Raw genomic sequence first — 5701 nt, 5'->3', positions numbered from 1 at the left:
TATTGTTGAGAAAGCACAGATTACAGAGGGCAAGCAGAAATCAGTTTGTTCTCATTGTCAGTCAGGCGTCTTGAGGGCCCATAACACCTAATCACACACAGAGGACTTCAGGGTCCCCTTCCAGGGGACAAGGGGACTTGTGAGACCTGGGCCTGGAGTCTCCGAGTAGAAGTCTTGGAATGGAAGAGTCATCTTCTACTAGGCTGGGTGCCCAGACTAGGTATGGACCCTGAGGGGACACAGTCAGGAAGAGCCAGCAAAGGTTTTTTCACCCCTCAGGAGAGTTCATCTGATGTCTTAAAGGAATACCCAGATGGCATTGGTCTCCAAGGAAAAAGCTCAATGGGCAAAATAGACAGACTAAGAATTTAAAATGGGAATGTCTAACTTCTGAATGGATACTGAGTGAGTGTATAAAGGACTATAACGATGTTCCCACAGCCTTGTGGCTGTGGGATCTGCTTGGGCCCCAATTTGCAGTTCTGCTGAGGTTTTTTTTTTTTTTTTTCCACACAAACAGGCAATCACCTCCTATAATAGGAGTGCTGAGCATAGTGTTATACATGTAGTCCTACGGTAAGACCTCCTGAACTGCCACACGGTGGCTGACCACTGAGAAGCTGGTCTCCTCACTCTGTGCACCACACAGGGTCAGGCACATATGCATCCCCCCAGCTCCTGGACAGGGAACTTTTCTCATCATGGGGTTGGCACAGTCCCGATGTGAGACTCACACAGTCCTGCAAAGTCTGTGAGGGCTGAAGACACCCAGGAAGTCCCACGTTAGCCTCTCCAGAGGATGAAATCTTGCCTGTGATGTTGCCTCCCATGGCCAGCACCACACAGTGCCAAGGCAGTCACAAGCCCACCTATCCCATCCTTCCCACTGCCACTAAGGGAAATGCCAGGCTCTCCCCTCATCCAAGAAGATGACAGCTATGTTACTGGCCCTAAATCTGGCCATATACTTGCCTGGACAGAAGGGAGAGCCTCTCCATGATTGTGGCGAAATTATAAAAGAGATTTTTCTTCTCATAGCTGAATTCAAAGGTTAGGCTGCCTCCCAGTGCAGATATGGACCTGAGAGGAAGCCCTCGGATCCACATGGTGGAAAGAAAGAACAGACTCCGACTTCCACACGTGTGTGTGGTCACACACACACACACACACACTCACACCCAAATATATAAGTGCAATAAAAAACAACATGATAACATGAAGTCTTCCCATCACTATAAGAGATACTTACTGTCTGACCCCTATGAATACAGCCACCCTGTGAGTTAGGTAGGCAGATGGCACTTGCCCATTGTGACAGCCAGCCATCTTGGACCCACTACTCAGGGATAACTCAAAAGCATTAGAAGTACTGAAGGTAAACACTAAAACCTGTCTGCTGAGTGCCATTTCCTCTCCTCCCTCCCACTGTTGCACACAACTGTTGCCCAAATTCTGAACCCCCAAATCCCAGAGAGGCCCATTCTCATGCAAAAGCAAAGAGTCTTTCATTGTTTAACAAGTTAACTGCCTTAACTCAGGTCCCTCATCAGTCCAACATAGCGGTTGGTGTGAGAAGGACCCGGGCATGGCTAGGTGGCGGAATTTATTGGGCAGAGGAATTTATTGATGCACTTCTGGGCTTGGGCAACCTGTCCTGTGTTGATTGGTCAACTGGTTGCTATGGCCTGTAGGCCCTCCCAGGGCAGTTGCTATGCTCTGCCTGTCACAGTTATGCCACTTTTACTGTAAAGCATATCCAGAGCCTGCCAGCTAACTTCTGATTTGTTCCTTGCTCCTATCTGGGCTCCTAATGACGAGGGCAGGCCCAGCAAGGTCAGAAGGCCAAAAACTAAGCAACATGTGCTGAGTCAGAGGCTACATCTTGCTGGGTCTTTTCTACAGCCTGTCATGGCTGCCAAATCAGGGGGCCGGGTGAGGGTCTGATCCCTTCAACAACCTAGGCTTGCACACATTTCCACTCCTCCTTCCTGCCATTGCACACAGCCTAGGCTTGCACACGTTTCCACTCCTCCCTCTTGCTGCTGCACACAGCCTAGGCTTGCACACGTTTCCACTCCTCCCTCTTGCTTCTGCACAGTTTAGGTTCACACTCCAATTGCCAATTTGATATAATCTAGACTCACGCAAGGAAGAGGATCTCAATGAGAAACTTACCAGATTGTGCTAACTTGTGTAAAGAATTATCTTGATTTTGTTGGTTGAGGTGGGAAGATACAACCACTGTGGGCGGCACCATTACCTAGCTGAGGATTCTAAACAATGTGAGTGGATAAAGGGAGCTGAGCACTGGCACACACTCATTCATTAAGTGCTTCCTGTCTGCTCTTGACTATGGATGTAACGTGTCAAGCTGCTTCACATCTCGGCTGTCTTGAGTTCCCCACGCAATGATGGAATCTGGAATTGTGAGCCAAATATACCCTTTCTCTCTAAAGTTGTGTTTGTTAGGGTATTTTATACAGCCAGAAGAAAAGGAACCAAGACATTCAGCATCGTCCTTTCCATGACCTCAGTCCACCTGCTGGTCACACCCTGGCCCAGCTAGGGCTAAGCTGCTCAGGACCTCAGGTGGGAGTGGCCTAGAGAGTGGGACAGCAAAGTGTCCCCTAACATAACTGTGATCATCCCTCAGCAGCAAAAGGAACCCTAGCTCAATCCTGACAAATTCTCCTGCTCTCCATGCATCCACTAATGAGTGTTCAGAATTATTTTCCCATCTTTGAGCTATCCAACTGAGGAAAAAGCATAAGTGTAAATGACAGCTATAAAGGGTTTCAAAGGTCTTTCTCACTGAGAGGTTCCTTCCTTCCATGCCTGGATAATGAGGCTGCATCGATGTACTTAAAGGGACATTTCTCTCTCCCAAGAGCTCTTTGTTCCATGAAAGAGCTGGGTGTTCAGTGTCAGAGAGGCTGATGAAGTTCCAGAGCAGCCACCAAACTCAGCCACCCAGCAGCATGACACAACAGGAAGACAGAGGCACAGCCACAGAAACACTGCCAGAGGGACAGTCACTTATAGAAAGAGATAAGTAAGCACAGACGTCACAGACACACGGCAGTACCCCGCACACCAGAAACAAATACCAAGCAAATGGGTGAGGCTGGAAACGGGAAGAAAGCAGCTTGAATTTCATGTTCTGTCTGTCATACTAATTTTGAGTTAAAGCAGTTGCCACTCCATTTAGACCCCCTAAGAACAGGCATTCTCAACCTATGAGTTGAGACTCTGTGTTCGAAGCACCCTTTCTTTTACAGTGGTCACCTAAGACCATCAGAAAACATAGATGTTTACATTACAATCCACAAGAGTAGCAAAAGTATATGAAATTATGAAGCAGCAATGAAATAATTCTATGGTTGGGGTCACCACAACATGAAGCTGTATTAAAGGGTCAAAGCATCAGGAAGGTTGAGAACCACTGCCTTAGAGAAAAGACAGTTTCACTTGCAGACCTATTTAAGGCATTCAGCCAGTAAAGAAAAGTATCTCTGATCTGTAGCCATCCTTAACACATCTCTGCAGGCACTTGCTGTGCTGAATTTTGTCTCTCATTATCCCTCCAGAGTTGTTTAAAATCTAGATGACCTCTCCTTTACTTGGCCTTTCTGGAAAATGCCTCTGGGTTTGGAGGCTGGTTTGCTTCGCCGTGTGTGTGTGTGTGTGTGTGTGTGTGTGTGTGTGTGTGTAAAACAACAATAATTTTAGAAGTGAAGGTCACAAACTTGAGAAGGTGAATGGGAGGAGTAGAAGGGGAAAGGCAGAAGGGTGGGATGATACAAATACAGTGCTCATGCATGGAATTCTCAAAAATTAGTAGCTACAAAAGTTACACAGCACCCCTAGGGCAGGGAAACTAAAGAGGAAACCACAGCAGAGACAGAGGCCATGCTTCTGGAAGGTAAAACTTCAACTTCTGTCTCTATTCTGACAGGCGCCAGACACAGGGGTTCTGAGGAAGTGTATGCTGCCAGCTTGAGAATCTCCTTGGAAATGCATGACCCCGGGTAGGAAGCTCAGGTGGTATGAATGAGAATGGCCTCATAGGCTCATATATGTGAATTCCTGCCTGGTCCCCAGTGGGTGGAACTCTTTGGGGAGGATTAGGAGGCGTGGTCTTGTTGGAGGAGGTGGGCACACTACTGAAGAGGAGGAGTGAACCTTCAAAAGCCCACACCACTCTTAGTGAGCTCTCTATGCCTCTCTGTGCCTCCCTGCTTACAGATCAGGATGCGAGCTCTCCTCTACGGCCCCAGGGCCATGCCTGCCTGCCCTGCTGCCATGCTTTCCTCCGAGATGGTCATGAACTCACACACCGAAACTCTAAGTAGCCAAATTAAACACATTTCCTTTTATGAGCTGCCTTGGTCATGGTGTTTCACCACAGCAACAGAAAAGAACTAAGACAGAAACAGAATGAGCAAGTCGGGTCAGAACTCTAGTAGCAGTTAAATGTGTAGCTTCTGAGGAGACACTGTTGGACTCAGATCTGTGTGCTCAGCTCCAACATGAGGTACGACAGTCAAGTTCCTAAACATTCCTGTGTCTCTTTCCCCTCCACTGTACACTGGAGATAACAATTGCATTTTTTTTTCCCTGTGCAGATCGGAGTGTGATGGGCAACTCTGGGAGGTCCTTGAGGTTGCTCGGACATGGAGAAGGTGTCAGTGTGTGTCAGCTGCTGTCATTGTCATTTTCCCTCCAGCTCGGAAGCCTTCCTGTGCTGTTCTTTTGTTTGGGTTACCAAGCCCCCTTCCCTCCAGGAGGATGGCAGTCTGTGAAGGGAGCCAGGCGTATGCGGACTGCATCAGTCGGGTGAACCTTCTGGAGCACAGCATGATGTGAGGCTGTAGTGGACAGAAGCAGTCACCAGAGTTCAGCCTGAGTTCAGCCTGGCTTCCCCTCTTACCGCCAGTGGTGCACCAGTGTTCTCCATTCATTACTTGTATTGACAGGCCCTGCATGACTCACAGGACTGAAGCAAGAGCAGAGCACCAGATACTAGTTCTTAAGTTTCATGTCAATTTCAACTCTGAATTTAAAATTGTGTTTTATAAACTATCATGATTTCATTGTTAGAATTAGAGGAGTGTGTTCATCTTCTCTAGAATGGCCCCTGTATTAAGTCAGCTCAACCCTGTTCCAACATCCACAACCAGGACTGGTTGATCTGGGCCAGATTCCCGACTTCCTTAAAAACACAGATCTGGCCACAGCAGGCTTGACTTCTTGTCTGCCAAAGTCAACCTGGGGCTATAGTGCCCGACCACCACTTCCCCAGATGTGTGCTTGCTGGTGCTCCAGTCCCTGTGGCTCCTGATATCCCTGGGCCACCTCATCCACTGTGTTCCTTTGCCAGTCTCTCACGATGCCCTTACCTGTGAATTCAGCCTCTAATAAGCATTCTGGGCGGGTTACCTAGTGGAGGAGAGAGTCTGATGGTTCACAACTTCCAGGATGAATCCTGACTCACACCCTGAGCCCCCACCCCCAGCCAAGACTGAGCTAGTGTAGTCACTTCTCATATTCAGAACAGAGTAGGTCCCGAGGCACAGGTGTCCCTCTCCACAGCCACCTTTGTGTACATCATGATGTTACAGTTACTTCACATTAATAAAGTGTGAAATTAAACATATGGACCTACAAAAAGCGCCTGCCTTTTGCGAGCTGACTTAGGCCG

Source organism: Phodopus roborovskii, unplaced genomic scaffold (genome assembly GCF_943737965.1).
Source record: "Phodopus roborovskii unplaced genomic scaffold, PHOROB, whole genome shotgun sequence".
In the NCBI taxonomy this organism is placed as follows: Eukaryota; Metazoa; Chordata; class Mammalia; order Rodentia; family Cricetidae; genus Phodopus; species Phodopus roborovskii.
Note: the sequence above shows the minus strand (reverse complement) of the source record.